The sequence below is a fragment of the Lepeophtheirus salmonis genome, unplaced genomic scaffold (assembly GCF_016086655.4).
Source record: "Lepeophtheirus salmonis unplaced genomic scaffold, UVic_Lsal_1.4 unplaced_contig_5456_pilon, whole genome shotgun sequence".
Taxonomy (NCBI): domain Eukaryota; kingdom Metazoa; phylum Arthropoda; class Copepoda; order Siphonostomatoida; family Caligidae; genus Lepeophtheirus; species Lepeophtheirus salmonis.
The window spans coordinates 28,479-45,642 of NW_027294856.1; the positions used below are offsets into that span (position 1 = coordinate 28,479).

General features: G+C 29.9%; 1 long non-coding RNA gene across 2 annotated transcripts; it reads left to right on the forward strand.

The window, feature by feature from the left end:
• Positions 1-1,945: 1,945 nt before the first annotated feature.
• Positions 1,946-16,861, forward strand: LOC139907531 (uncharacterized). Of its 2 annotated transcripts, XR_011784212.1 has the most exons (4): positions 1,946-2,002; positions 8,828-8,989; positions 9,044-9,576; positions 16,132-16,861. It is a non-coding gene; the product is annotated as an uncharacterized lncRNA (long non-coding RNA). The 2 variants fall into 2 exon arrangements; XR_011784211.1 differs by lacking the exon at positions 16,132-16,861 and having other exon boundaries at positions 9,044-11,913.
• The last annotated feature ends 303 nt before the right edge of the window (positions 16,862-17,164 follow it).

The window sequence follows — 17,164 nt, forward strand, 5'->3', positions numbered from 1 at the left end:
CACATTGTTATCAAAGCTGATGAGTGGCCTTCCAACAGGACTGACCTTAAAGATCCTAGAAGCTCTGTGTGAGGAGTAACATGTTCCACTTCAACAAGAAAGATCTAAAAAAGGTCATATCATCCTTTATGTCCCTTTTACAGTTAGTGATCAACATTGAGGGTGATCATATTGAATGATATAACCAGCTTATTGTTCTATTTAAATTTCATACGCAGTAAACTTAGTTTAAAATATTTTCCAGATAATACTGCCTACATCTGTGTACATATATATGTACACAGTGAACTAATCGTCTTTTTTTTTAAGTTGGAAAATTGAAGGATGTTTTATTCTTTTATCATTATTTTTTAAATCCTTAGGAGTAAACTTGCTTTTCTCCAACATAAAATTATAAACAAAAGCAGATTAAACATTTGCAGAGTTATATGATTGATAGCAAGTGGAGGCGGAGGCATAGGCACTTTGAGTAGTTTTGTAATCGTAAAATACCTTAAACTTGGAAAAAGAAGACTCGACGTCATCACAGGATATTGCATTTAAATGAGGGAGTTATATTCTTAAAGTGTTTTATTATCTAATGATTTCTATGTGTTAAGTTATCCAAAACATCATTATCATTTAAACTCTTCGACTATTTTTACACATACTTAAGTATTTTCTTTAATGAATAACACATGCTTGATTTAGAAATGCGAGGCAATTAGACATATAGTTGCTTCAGAAAGGAACTAAAATGAAACTATCAAGGAAACAACTTTAATGAAATATTTATACAGTATGTTTCTTCATCATATATTTTAATAATAAAATTAAATATTTTAAAGATAATAGACAAGAGTTTATTTCAACTATGTTTGTAGTCAACTTTGGCAGCTTAGTCGTTGTCTGATACGTATTTATTTTTTGATGTACAATGACAATTACAGAATATAAAAAGTTTATTTTTGCATACAATTCACATACGTATCTTTTTTTAAATTGAGATTTTTGTTTATCAACAAAAGGGAGTGAAAAATAGTTCCTGAATATTAAAAAAATCCTATTGATGTAGTTCACTTTATCTTGCATCAATTTGATTTCTTTTAATTCCATATGTCGAAATCTTATAAGAGAATTTAAAGAATACCCAATTTAACCTGAAGCTTTTAAGTATTAGATATGTTAACACATATTAATTACAGCAAATCAACCTTTTACCGAAGGTTAATAGAAATACAAGGTTAGACCATTATGTAATCGGGCTTGCTAGAATTTTCAATTTGATGTATCATACCGACTGCTAGACAAGACACACAGGTTTTGACGTCATAGAGAATAACACCTGGAACCCGTCCCAAGTGAGTAACAGCTGTTCCTGTCGATGGTCAACGAGCTTGGGGATACAAATTTAGCCTCAATGGAGGCCTATGAAAATTGTTGAATTCTTGTTGGAAACAACGTAGCAACAGAACAGGTCATACTTTGTCTAAACCACAAGATTGTAACACTTTTTATATGTTAAGCATTGAAATAAAGTGAAAAATACGAAATTACTTTTTTCTAAACCTATTATATTGATGCATTTAACTTCTCTTCTTCCATTTGCAGCAAGTCACATTTTTGATTTTTGTTGGTGTCTCTGTTAGTAAATACTACTCACTTATTACTTATTGTTAATGTCAGAGAAGTCACTTATGGCTTGCACATGTTACACAAAGCTTTCACCTTTTTTTTTTGTCTTGATTTATAATCAAAGTATTATGATGTATGCTTACATAAATTTGTATAATAGAGTAACTTGACTCTTAGGTACATAAATCAGAGTAAATATGATATCCAAATACATATATATTTTCCCCTAGCGAATTTCATCTCTAAGTAGTACTCAATTTTAGACATCCTTGAAAATAAATCATACATCGCTAGTTATCCTACATAAAATGAGAAATAACCTGAAAATAAATTTGTGAACATTTAGAACTAGAAATAAAATGTATTTTTTAAAGATTTTTTTGAGAAGGTAAGTGTTGTATTTGTTAATTAATTACGATTCAAAATAATAGGTTGGGGAAAAAGTAATTTTTTATTTTTGCTTTATTTATATGTTTTATAAGAAGTGTTGCATTCATGCAATTTAAGAAAAATATGCCCTGTTCTGTTTAATAAGTTGTTGCCAACAAGAATCCAAAATCCTAATGCTAATTCAACAATTTCAAAAGTTGAATGGAAAGTTTTTTATAGGCACTTATTGTATTTAATGTAAGCAATGGTAGTAAACGCTATGTTCAGCGTCATAATTCCTAAAGAAGAGTGCTAAATACTTGCAAATACTTTACTAGCCATAAATTAGACACAATACTACGGCTCAACATATGGGAAGCTATCATTTCAAAACATTAGAGAGAGGACAACTCAAGCAGACCTTGTGGATGAGGAGGATATTTGCTTTACGATAAATCACTTAAATCTAAATATGACTTTTTTAAATAAAAGATATCAACCCATGTCAAAAAATTAATATTTTCAGGAAGCAAAGTTAATTACTAATAATATCAATACAATTGATGGCCCTTTTGAGCAAGCAATGAACCTTGTGTCAGATTTACTTTCACCTTCTAGAACAGATAAAGACGATCAAAATTTATTTTCAAGGAGTAGATAATGACCAAAAGAAGAACCCAAATATACAAAATTATGTAATCAGAGATTAATCATGTTGTAATTATTACTTTTTGGAACGGAAATAATATGCAATGATTTTAATTTTTAAATTTTAGTAAAGTTGATTTGATTAATTAGGTAAAGAGCTTTAATTTGATACAAAAAATGTCTGGTTTTGAGAAAAAAAAAAAAAAAAACGACAGTTGAGATTTGATTTGTATTAAATGGCTCAATAAATTATATAAAGTCTAGAGTCTGTTATGAAACACCTCTAATTTTGCTAGTTTTTTGCACAAAAAAGACTCCGTGTACAACTTTTTCCTCTTTATTCTAATCTTGTTTTATTAGCAACAAATGATAAAATTAAACAATTAGAACTGCAAATAATTTATATTTGTAAAGAATTTAATCAATTCTTAGCTTAAACGAAATCTAATTGAAAAGAAACCCTTATTTTCTTATTCTGAATTTAATTTCAAATTTATTCTATATTATGTCGATACATATTTTCACAAAGTTTGCACTGTTTTTTGTTTTTTTGTATCTAAGTTCCACTTTATTTCACTTCAATTTTTCTTAATTATTGAAAATAAAAATTCCTTTTTACAGAACATTTTTTTAAAGCATGGAATCCTAAATTATAATAACAAATATTATATAAAAAAATGTAAAATATTACCGGTTAAGTAAGTCTTCGTACTTCTAAATTTATAAAATATGCACGTTATTTTTACTATGATAAAATTTAGATCCTGTTGACGGGGGCCAATATAGATGAATCGAAAATATTTTTCTAATAATGTAACTCTATATCTTTTTTACTCGACTCATTATCCCTTAATATGTATCCATTTAAAAAAAAAGTTCCATTTTAAAAAAATATTTACATAAAAAAACATTGTCTAGTGTTTTTGATATGTGCTTCTAAAGGGTAAGGTATTTGTCATGGTACAGTAAGTGAACCAATATACGGAAAAGTACAATTTATGGCATGCAATATTACCCTAACAAAAACCTTTTTGCCCATGGATTTAAGGGTCTATAATTTCCGAATCTGTCGATTTGCTACTGCCCTTATGAATTAAAAATAACTGTCCCTCGGTTCAATCTTCTCCCTTCCAGCCACTTTTATGTTTTTAAGAACTCTCTTAAACTCTAATTCCTCAAGATATGTCGAATTAAGTTTTGCAATGAAAATTTCACGGATATAATCGAGTTTCTTTTTTATTGACATCTCTGACATAGAGTCCAGCCAAGGATTTTTTATAAAAGTTTATTCTCAGACTATTGTTTTAATTATCTTCGAAGGCTGAATATTTTGGGTGTTATTTTCCGAAATTTATTAATTCGCCAAATGTCTCCAAATAGTTTGTCCGGCCCTTGGCTCTTAATTTCTTGTATGGAAAGATTAGTAACAACAACTCGTCCTTTAGAAAGTATTCCTAAACTGTTCGATCCATCCTCAAAAATTCTTTTGAGCAATGAAAATTGCTTAATTTTCAAAAAAAATCCCACACAAAGTAATCCAAGACTACCATGTTCTTTCTGATATGTTATTCGTTTTCAAGTAATTACTTTGCTTTTTTACCTCCAGGAAATAAAAGGGTCTTACATATTTTATATATTCTTGTGACAAGTTCTCCATTATAAGGAGTTGTTCTTAGCAGATGGTTGATCTTTGGCTGAATAAATGTATTCCAAATGAGTATCCTAGTTGGAACATTGTTATTTTCTATAAACAAGTATCTAGATGTTGTTTTTTGTTTTGTCCTCGATTTGTTTTTAATTTTTTAGAAATTTAATTTTCACAAAGTGATACAAAATTACCAAGAATATTCATATGAGGAACATATTACATCTCTTTTTAAAAATATTCATGTTCTGAATTTGTCACTATATTAGTTTTTTGAGATTTATTTCTAGACCTGATATTTTTATAAAGTCTTGGATTATTTTTAAGGTACTACTTAAAGATTTTTCCACAAAGTTTGCATTTTTATTTGGTTTTTGACTGAAAAGAATGTTAAATATTTTGAGGTGAGGTCTACGAGTTTCTACTATTGAAAAAATAAAAATAAAAATCGAAGAAAAAATCAACTGAGGGAAAAAAGACATACACAACTTTTGAAAGATTGTTTATTACTAAAATTTAGAATTTTGTAACAAAAATACCGTTTATAGGAATAACCAATATTCCTAAGTCTTAAAAAAAATACTTGAATGGATTTCTTAATTTCTGTAGCATCGAGCGTACGCTTTATATAAAAAGAGAAAAGTGTATACTTTATAAAGGTGTATTAAACATATCCTTGAAAGCGGTAGTGCATTTTTCTAATGGGTAATGTGAACTGGATTGTTCATTTAAAAATGTGATAAATGTTATTACTTAATTCTTGAGGACAAAACATCTAAGTATAGAGTAATAACTATTGTATGTGCTTATCAAAGTGTTATAAGTGTAAGTCCTGGTTGGACTAGAAGTAGAACTGAAGAACAACATTTGAAAAATTTCAACCTATATTTATTTGCTATCTACGGAGTGGAGTGGTATTTGAATTTATTTCCATCCCCTCACAGATACTCACAGCTGATCTAATAACACTCAGAAACAATCAATTTAGGAGAAAATTCTATACAAACTTTTGAATCAAAGCTACTTTTTTAAAATACTAAATTTTGAAAAATAAACAATTTTTGGAGAATACACAATCTTTCAAAAGCTTTATGAGAATTTTCTCATAAATGGTTTTTTTTTTCAAAAGTAGAGCACACTTTTTACCTTTTTATTAGTCAAATCTAATTAACAATTCAAGCGTTCTAGACATTTGTACCCACTAACCAAAAAAGTTGATTTTGGAATGGGAAAATTATATTTTCTTTTTATTACAAATGCATATGTTAGTTCAATTTTCGACATGGAATTCACTGGAGCTTTCATATTTCTCGAAATTTCATATCAATTTAGAGATCATCATGTGATTATACTAAACCATAAAGCCGTAAAATCCCCTCCCCCTTTTTCCATCCTTTTTAATTTTAATTTTCTCTTTGACCATTACATTAATTATTTAATCCATCATTTTCTGTTTTGTGTATACACCATTTGAATCTATCTATGCCAGAATAACTTCATTAGTTATATATGCATCCTACATAAAAAAATAATCAAATAATATTTAACAATAGAATCTATATACAATGTTTTTGAGTTTTAATTAGCTAAGTAGCCTATAAAAAAATACTGTTGAATAAATGAATACATATTGATATTCATTATTTCGTTTTTTTGTGATATTATGTTTGTTAAAGATTCCATAGTTTGTTTGAAATATTCATCCCTTTATCTATAAATCTACACTCTGATTAAACTGATTCAGTTATCATGGATACATTAAGGAAGGTAGTTGAAGTTTTTTTCAAATTCACTAAAGCCTAGGGGACTCAATAAGTCTTTGTATAATTAAATATACAAACCAGAAGCTTTGTACTATTAGCTGTAATGACAAGTAAAAAAATGAGCATTCAATGTCAGTAATGTATCGGTGGAACATCAAAAATGTCCAATCAAAAACGTCTCACAACCATGAGCTTTTGATGTCCAAAATTGCATAAGAATTCATAATTTCGCAGCCACTAATGTATAAGTTGGTTGTGAACGACTTACTAACGAAACTTTGTAAGTTACATTTCATTCAGAAACTCACAGAGGCTATACAAGAGAAAAAATGATGAGGTACGATAAGTTGTTGGAAATTTGTAAGCGTTAGCTTCACATTGTCTTTAGGGAAATGAAAAATGGAACATGGATCAAAAATTTAACCTGGTAAACTTCCTTGGTTTCAAAACATTCCTCAGATAACAAACATTTTTTATCAAGATGGAGCTCCAATTCATACTGGTCGAAAATTTGAGGAACGGTTGAACCAAAGAATTCAATTATTCATTCCCAAAAGGCATTTTACAATCAAAGAGAATCAAAAATAATAACATAAAATGAGATAGATAGATATAGAAAAAAAGACCTTGAAATATACCCTATAAAAAGTAGACAAATTTGAAGTAGTTGCATCAAATATTTGGACAACTCTTGTCTTTAAGGCTACATAGAGAGTGAAGAATAAAAATTTCCAGTACCCTTTAATTACAATTTTATTTTCGTTATTTTTAATTACGAGTTTGCATTAAGGAACCAAAGGATAGCTCAAAGAAAAATAAACAAGTTGTTATCCCATGTTTCTAAGAATATAAATGTTGAAGCAACACCAAAAAAAAAAAGAAGTCACCGTCTGTGCAATCTACTCCACGCGGGTGTTGGTGCCGAGAAGGGCGTGGAGACCGTTAACACCCCATCTTGACTGAATACTACATCAAGAAGTTCATTACAGCCCAATACAGCCAATAGGAGCCAAAACTTCAGCAACAACAATATGCATAACTTCTGGGCTCTCTTTATATGATCGTTCACTCACCAACCTTAATCTTCAACCCCTTGATTTTGGAGTATGGGGGGACATGGAGAAGAATGTTTGCCTTATCTCTAATGTCAATTTGAATTTACTCCGAGCTGCTACCAACATGAGAGCATAGTTACGGCCTTCATGGTCAAGAGCTGCCAATCTCTTTGCTGGCGTTAGGCGTAAGGATGTTATTGCTTGTGAAGGAGGGCATATTGAGTATAAGATTTAGGTAAATATAGTAACTAAACATAGCACAAATTGGGTTTGAGTTCTCTTTTCTTGATTCCATAAAAATCATATTTTTCGTTTCGTGCAAGTTTTGGGTGTCACTTATTTTAAGTTAATTTGAGTAAAATTCACATAATTTTTTTTTATTTTTTATAATTATCTTTATAGTTACGAAGAAATGCTACCATATAATCTATCTTATAGTTAAATCATCAGTATTTTTGATTTGATGGAAGACTTGTAAATCTCTTAATGTAATTATTTTTAATCAAAATGTCAAAAAATATATACCCTTGCGATATTTTCTTTTTTTTGGGATAAATACTTCTTGCCTTTATTTATGTTGAGTTTAAATCTGTGATCTAGAAAAAATTATTCAATTCCTTCCGGTAATAGAATCCCCAACGTACTTTTTGTATAAGTTTCAAAGTGTATCAAATGCATTGGTAAAGTCTATTTAAGATTCTTTAAATGTTTGATTGATAAAAGTTTTACAGTTTATTAAAATATCCATTTTATGTAACAAGATTATGTTGGATACATTTCCTGACATTTCAAAGTCTCTGAGACACGAGTTGTTTAAGTCATAACGTGATCTTGGCTACTAATAATGTCAAGTACCATAAATTACTTTGGATATTTGTCATCCAGGATCTTACGTATGTTAAAAGAACTTTTTGCCAACCATCTAGTGTTCATCGAATTATTATTCTGGGCTTGACATAAATTTTTCTCATCTGAGAAGAGCCAGACAAGATAGTCTTTACGAGGCCTCTGTTTTAGTTTGATCAAAGTCTTGGTTCGGTTACCCTTTTCTACTTTTTTGACGGGGTAAGAAGCTGTCCATTGTGACATGCATATCAGTAGTAACGTATTTATTCAATGATAACACGATAAACTGTTGAATGAGACGCTAGGTCGATACTGTCCAGGATTGCATTCATTTGTTCCCCCTCTACAATGCAGGACTTTGGACAACTTTGACTGCTTCTGAGTCACAGGGCTTCTGAAAAATCATCCTCACTGAGTCTTTGCCATTCTGTTTAACACATCTTTTGAAGAATAGAGAAGTGCACTTGACCACTTTAGCCAAATGCATTGTTAATTTTTTTTATCTAACTTTTTTTAAATAGTGTTGGTAATTAAACTAATGAAAAATTTGTTTTTTAGTAACAAAATACAACTGGTTAGAAAAAAAAAAATACATATGCAAAGATTAAAAAATAATTGTTGTTGTTATTGAAAAATAGAGAATGAATACAACAGAAGCTAAGTAAGTTTCAAATTTTAAAGGTTTCGATGGATCTGCTAAAGAATGCATGAAACCAAAAAAACAAAGAAAATGATCAAACTTATTCAAAGATCCATATATATATACAATATTTTTTTTAAATAAACCAAATTCACATTTTTGTCGTGATTTTTTGTAATATCATTTTTTTTTTTTTTGAGGTGATAAAATAATGTATAAATTTAAGCTTATTATCTTTACATGCAAGAATTGCTCCCAGTGCAATTTCCCGAACGAACACTTTGGCGAAAAATATATTAAGTATATTTGATGATGATTCATGCTACAATACTATGTAAATATTTATATACTAGACCACTCCAATGACAAGCACATTTCCAGAAGTGGTTTGTTATTATATACGACACAGGTAAAGTAAGAATATTTTTTATTAACAACTACATGAATGGTTTTCTATTTGTAGTCAGGACTTTCCCAATCATTTCTCTGACTTTGGCTCACACCTCTTTGACCATGGATGCCTTTAAGACAGTGTCTCAGGTCCTGATTATATTGCCATTGAGATCTTGAATGCTGAGGTTCCTCCTTGAATTGTTCACGACTTCCACTACCGACCCCACCTAGAAGTGTAGAGGGTTTGTGATCTCAGACATTACACTAAAAATCACTCAAAATGCTTGCCACGAGCGTGATTTTGGTTATAGAGAGAATGGGCAGGGTTCTTTTGAAAGCTAATTATGTTTTCTTTCTACTTACATTTGCATATGTTGTCACCATAGACCAGCCGTAGAGCAATTCTGATTTCTGAATTTATGTTGTCTTTCTTTGTAGAATATTTTGAGCCAAGTGTTTATTTTCGGGTGTCTGAGATTCCATATTCTATACGAGCGACGTAAATATAAATTGTTGCACAATTGGACGTTTTGGTGGAAATCTGTACACACCAATAAAGCAAAATTGATGTGACAAGCTACTGTATGAGAATAGGAACTCTAGGTGAGAAGGGTGTATTGAAATTATAACTCATGAAGAACAGAAGAAAAATAAGAGTACAATATTTCGTACTTTTATATAGATTCAAAGTCTTATAATAATTATGTTCAAAGAGTTTTTGAATGTAGTTTTCAAATAAAATACCAGACGATCAATGGGACTTTCAGACACTTATGTGAACTTTTTGGATAAAGTATAATGAATAAAAAACTACAACTTAGTGTGCATATCTTTTTATTCACAACTCAGCAAAAACCAATCATTTGCTTACATTAAAATATATCAGAAGTATTGTGTTGATACTATTTCATATTTACATCAATAAGGGAAAGAATGGCTTAGACTGTCTATTTGATGAAAACATGGGATAATTTAGGTAGACTTTGTGATGAGGACTTTATGGGCACAAAATTGTACTCAATAAAAGAGAATATACGCCATATTTCACAAACAAAGTGAAAACGTAAACTAGATGGTTTAACATGTTAATGAAGTTTATGATATAACACTCTAACATCTAATCACGTGGATTTTTGGTTTCATCGATTCCGTCCCAATAATTTTTATGTGAAGGATGCATCACGCTCTGGAAGTCCCATTGTCAAAAATGTGAATAAAATAATGAAATCGCTGAGTCAGCCCGTCATGTAAGCATTATTTTTATTGCCAAGGAGACAAACATTTATAAAAATAATGGATTCTCTTTTTATATACCTTATATTACAAGTATTTTCGGGGTTAAGTCTGAGGCTTAATAGTGTGCGCACTCTTTATACTTTAAGATATACATTTTGAAGACATAACTCATAATGATTGAGTCGATTTTTTTCAATAATATAAAAATCTAATAGTTTATTTATCAAGAACGGTTTACTCAGCTCCACACATTTGATCCAAGATGAAAAATTACTTAGTCAATAGCAGAAAATATAAATATCTTTTGGAAGAAATAAATAAGACGTTATTAATGGTGGATTTACTGAAGGCTTTATATGAATCTTTATTTTTACGGTTGCAAATGTTTGATTAAAGATTACAGATAAAATACTCTGACCTTTCTCTATATTTTCTCCAAAGAAGTACTTTTATAATAAACACAAAAATTGTCTATAGGAATTTTGAATGTTTCTACAAAACTGAAAGGAACAAAATAATAGTATTTATGGGGAGTCACAGGAATTTTAAGTCATCAACGCATATGGACTAAACATCAAGTGGTTTTTATTTAAGCAATCATGAATAATTAAAAAAGTAATTCACTTCCTTTGATATTTATCGGGGGCCTTAACGTAGACATTGACAAAAATCTACGTCTCGAACTTCTCAATCTTAAAGCTGGTACTTACTATTTCAAGGAGGATGGGTCTTCGTTCTTCTCGGATTGATCACGCTTAATATTTTCGTTTCTTTTTTCGTATTTGAGGAGATATTCCTTCTTATTCGAATCATCTTCTGATCACAAGATGGTGGAATTATAATTTTTGGATGCCCCAACTAGAAAGGTTTTAAAATTCCGCAGTGAGTCATGGATTTGCGAGATTATAAGGCATCTGTCGATAATAAATTAACTATTTCATGGGATCCATAAACTCCCCAAAATTTTCCAAAAAAATATTTGAGACATCACATTGTCTTATATGAATTGAAAGAAGAAGAGGAAATAGTAGTTCTAAGATGATGTAGCAAGGTTAATGAATGTTAGCTCTTTTTATTTGAACGAAACATTAAAACATATACTTATAATTTATATCGAGTGTCCGAGATCGCGTAAGAGTAAATGTCAAGGAAAGTCGACAAATAATGTAACTCTGTGAGAAGATATAAAATTATATCTTATAAAAATAATTTATTGGGAAATCTTATAACGGTGATAAAGCCTATGGTCCGGATTGCATTAAGAGTGAATTTTTCACTCATTGATCTGAAGGCGTGATTCCGTATCTTTCAAGTTTCTGAAGTTATATAAAAAGGATGGGTATGCTTCCTTCACCATTCCTCATTCTAAAAAAGTGAAATGGAACAAAATTCAGACATTGGAGACACTTAACAATTTTGAAAAAATCTTATGGAATAATGACAGGTATTATGTCTAACAAAATAGAACCTATTCTTAATGAGAAGCTGGGTGCTAGGCAGACATATTTTTTTAAGAACAGAAACATAGCAGATGTTTGTAAAAATGATGACTTCTATTGATTCCTTGAGGTATAGAGAAAAATATGGTGCACTTATTGCTATTGATTGTCTCAAGATATTTCACACAATTTCCCATTTATTCATGTTCAGAGCTGTGAAGAAATACTTACTTCGACGTTATTTTTTACACCGTGCGTATTCTTCTTCATATACAGAGTTAACTGATTGAGTTAGAAAGTTCTAGAATGGGCTACTAATGACATCTAATTTATTACTTGGTACTCAGGTTTTGGTATCTTCCTCGGTGAGAAACGCCATTTTGTATACTGAGGATCTCGCAATTATTATGGTGGCGAATTCAAAAGTTCAATTGACGAAGGTAATATATGTTATAATTGCTTTCTTCAGTAGGTTCTCAGTAAAATTAGGATTGAAAATTTATTGGAACAAGAGAATTATTCCTTAAGACTAATTGAAACCGTTAACATTTATAGTTATTTGGATATGTAAAGTAGGTAATAGGTAGAAAAGATTGGGGATTGTATGGAGCTCTGAATGAAATTGTCCCTTCCATTGGACGGCAATATTTGTTTGTTCAAAGAATTTGCTATTTAAAAATCTGAAATGATATCTTTAGTTTTTTCAAACCATGTAAATATTATGAAAATATGTACACTGTACACCAAAGTTTCTCTAAATGAATGTTAGAATAAAAATAAGACATTTTTCATCACAAAATAACAATATAGTTATGTCGATTAAAACTCGCAGTTTTTTGAGATAAAACATCAAGTCTGTATGGAGAGTGAATTATAAATAGTACTCCCTGATGTATATCATATACATTTTTTTAATCCAAGAAATAAAAAGGTCGTTTTAATCATGAAATATCACAGGCGTTTTGCATGTAGCATAGAACGTGTATTTAAGGACCAGTTTTTTAATTTTTATATTAATGTCTATGTGTATTAACATGCATATGTAGGTAAAGCACAGCCAGTGTGCGTTCTAGAGACTAAATTACTTCCAGGCTTAGTCATAAGATACTATTTTTTTGTTCTCAAACTCTTACTATTCTTCAGGAGAGAACATATCTGAATTGATATAAGTATTGAGTATCTAAGTGTAAGTTTTATTATTATTTGAATTTATTTTACATAAAACTAGTCTTCAATACTTTTTATGTCTAATATAACCCTGTAAAATTAGAAAATTATTTATACGTTGGAAACCCTTAGATAGTGTATGCATTTGCTGGAAGGCTCTTGAAGAGGAAACTCACCTAAATTAATCATAGAATACATATTTTTAATTAAAATAAACTAGGCAACACCTTTGTCCTTGGTTTAATAATCTAGAGCTAATTTGACACAGAAACTTTACAATTTAAAACAACATATCAACTTTTTTACTACTATTGGAATTAGTTTTGAGATTTTACCTGTCAATACTTTTTGTATAAATTGCATTTTAGTATAGCAACTTTCCCTGCAAGAAAGGATGTTTGCATTAGTGAAAAAAAATCCAAAAAGAAAAAATAAGTTTTACAAAGTTTTGAAAAATAGGCAACGTTCATACAAAAAGATAAGAAATACACTTAATTCAATGCTTTAAATTCAGGTCCTTAGCATCATTATTTCTGGAATTTGTAGCGTTCAAACAATTTCGCAAATTTCAAATTCTGAGAATCAATTGAAAAATTAGTCATTTTTCTATATTTGAAAGTTATGCATTCAATGATTTTCATACATTGCACCAATGTTAGCTAAATTGAAATTATTTTAATGTAATGAAATATTATGCCAATCTATTTTTGGTAATATTTATTTTGTATGGCAAACGAACATTCCTCCCTAATTTAAACTTTGATAGCTACTTTCACATATTTCGAAAAAGCAACAACAAAAAAACACTTTAAAATCTGGCTTCTAGAATGAAACCATGCTTACTCCCTTACCACTTCCACAGCTTGATTGTTACTATTATAAGCATAACTTGGCACACCCTGTAAAATATACAGTAAAAACAATAAAAAACTGATGGGATTGTTACAAAAATATTGCTCCTCCAAAAAACTATATTTGACCCCTCAAAATGAGCTTTTATCCAATTTCTAAATGAAAACTAAACAAAAATTACTATTATTTATGCATAATAATCTACATTATATTACACAAAAATAATGCAAGCTTTCTGGCTGCCACTTATTTGAAGCATGAGAAAAAGTGCTTATTTCAACTTTCACTGATCACCCTACATCTTTCACTATCAATACTGTGGATTACAACAAAATCCGGCACTTTTGATCTATCTACTTTAAATTAACATCATAAAATGGTCCTTTTTTAAGATGGATTCCGCACACCAAAATTGAGCAGCAGATACAGTCATTGAGAGTTTAATTGGCTCAATGTATCCTCTGTTATCTACAATAACAGTCTCGATTTGTGTCCTGAACCTTGAGTAAGCATGCAAACTAGAGTTTTATCTAAATTATTAGATTCCAGGACGATGGAGTCGATTAGGGACTTCCTGGTGGTGTAAAAACCTCTGTTAACCTTTTACTCAAGGTAGTCCAGAAAAAATTATCTACTGGCCTCAGGTCGGGGGAGCAAGGAGAGTCAATATCAAATATTAATCAGTATCTCCTTCCTTGTGATCTCTCCCTAGGGTCCATCGTCTCCAACAGGGCCTCCCTCAACTTTTCAATCCTTCTCCGGTCGATCCGTGTCATATTAGAAACCTCAGAAATACAAATATCCAGATTACTGTGCACACAAAAATCATCAAAACAGTAAAACTGTGATCTGATTCTGAAAATATAATGCGTGATGAAATCTCCTTTTGTTGACTCCATGGAAACGTGTGTATGGAAATATGACCACAACAAAAAATCATTGCACAATTTTGTCATCAAATATGCTAGAAAAATCTGGAGATCAAAAGCACTGGATTTTTTGTTGCAACATATAGATCACAGATTTTATGTTCTTGTGTAAATTAATATAATTTTCATTTGGAGCGTAAATTGCAATTTAAAATAATGATTTATTGAGTGAAGCCCTACTTAGCAAATATTGAGTTTTATGTAGATTAGTTGTATACAATGTATTATAAAATACATTCTATAACATATTAACAAGAAAGAAGCACCGGCTTATTCAGGGGTTAAAACACAGTTAGTCTAAACTTTTAACTTCTACATTCGATTCATCAAATTTTCCTGCAAAAGAGCTCCCACCATGACTATTTTTAAACATAAATTTATACATATATATAAATATATGATGATTCATCAAATTGAAGAGCTTTTTCATTTATAAAATGAAGAGATGAGTCGTAAAATGCTTCCTAAACCTCTCACAAAAAATAACAAATATTGATGAATCATCAATATGAATTTATGAACTTTTTTTTTTAAAGAGAGTGTGAGTAAGGGAAGGAGGCTACGAATAACTGAGTTCTGCTTTATAAGAGCAGAGCAGTGCAGGTTATTTGACTCGGAAAAAAGGGGGCGTCAGTCGGAAATTCCATAGAACGATATCATTTGAGTAAAAAAAAATGGGATGGTTTATTAAACAAAAAAATTGATCTTGTTTCAAAAAAGGACATTTCAAAAATACAAAGACTTTTTTTTTTTTAAAGTCATTGAATAAAATATGGACGCAATTTGTTAAAAAAAGGCCAAAACAAAATTTGGCCTCTTAAAAAAAAGGGTATTCAATAAATTTTAGTAAAATTATGTAGAGAAAAACAAAAATAACTATAAAAGAGCTCCACATTTTTTCCTCTAAAAAATAAGTTATTTTATATTAGAGTTGGAAAAAATAAGATCGTTTTTTGAAAAGATATAGATGACCGGTTTTTTAATAGAATGGCAATTGAAAAATAGATAGAAACAAAAATAACTTTTTTATTTCGCTAAAATGTAAACCTTAAAATTAGAATAGGAGAAAATGGGATGTTAATTGGAATTTTCTTTTATAAATTCAATTCCCTCTTAAAGATAATCATCCTGACTGACCTGGGTAGGATAATGGTTTAAACCAAAATGTTTCGAAGAAAAATATATTTAAGGCAAAAGTACCGAGCATCCATTATAAGGCTGCATTTAATATTTCAAAGAAATATTATAATTCCTTAAATTAAAATTTTATCGTGAAATTATGTGAAATTTATTAATCATGTGATGATTCGGATATCTTGGATATATTAAAAATAATACCAAATGATTGTTGATCGATACTATTTTTTTCTATGAAAAGATATTTAAAGGAAATGCTAAATCCTGCACAAATAATTAAAGTTATATACCTCATAGAGGTTTTGAGATATCATTGTAAAAGTTTCCGAGGTAAATAAATACTCAATTGTCAATAAAGTTAATTAAAAGCTTCTTTTTTTTGTGATCTCTCATTTTAGGGCATGGAAGGCAACCCCGATGCTGTCGTCAAGTTTAACTGTTTTGGGAAAGAACAACCTTGGTAATGAAGATTAGCAAACCCTTCATAAAACGCATCTTAGACAGATACAAGGAGATAAATAGTGTCAAAGACTGTCCTCTAAGTGATCAACCATGAACAGCATAGACTACAAAGAACATTGGTCTTTGATATTATAATTCAGGTCCTCCAGTTTGTCCACAATTCTTCTATAATTGTTTGAGGAAAACAGCTTTTATATCCGTCTCAACTGTTATTCCACGGATTCTTCATTTGCAAACCTGTTTTTAATTAACTTATTTACAACAAACTTTTATTGTAAAATATATAAGGTTTCCCACACTAACATGGGGACAATAGTTGCCGTAATATACTGCTGCAATATTTACAAGGTGTTACTCTATAATGGTAATAGCTCAATGAAGTGTTGTGTGCCCCCTTATGTAAAACTGAAGACTGCAGGCCCTTCAAGTTTATTGTCGGTCTGATCACGTTCAGTCCTGTATATCAATACTAACAACTTAAAGAGTTCTGTCTTTGATGATATTACTCAACTTTATTTCATTTTTGTTTAACTCTGACAGAAATCCTCAGTGTTACTTTTTGCCTTTTACGCACTAGTGATTACTTTATACTTAAATGTTCTCTCTACAAGAGTAATAAAATAACAGCTTCGGAAAATAAAAACCTATATTTAGGTAGGAACAACATATAGCTTCTTCTATTATCATATTATTTCCATATAAATGAATTTCATTTGATAAAAAATTGATCTTTTTGGTATGAATGTTGGAAAGCAATTTAATTTCAAAAGTATTTTTTTGGACAATGCTCATTATAATAACGGAAGATCAATATAATAAAAAAAATGGGGGAGTTTCCATGAATCCATACATACTTCAATCAATACTGCTGTTTAATATCGATTTTCGTCTATATTTTTCATACGATATATGTATATATGAACCTATTTGACTATGTACTAGTTTACTATTGGATTGAATATTAACTCT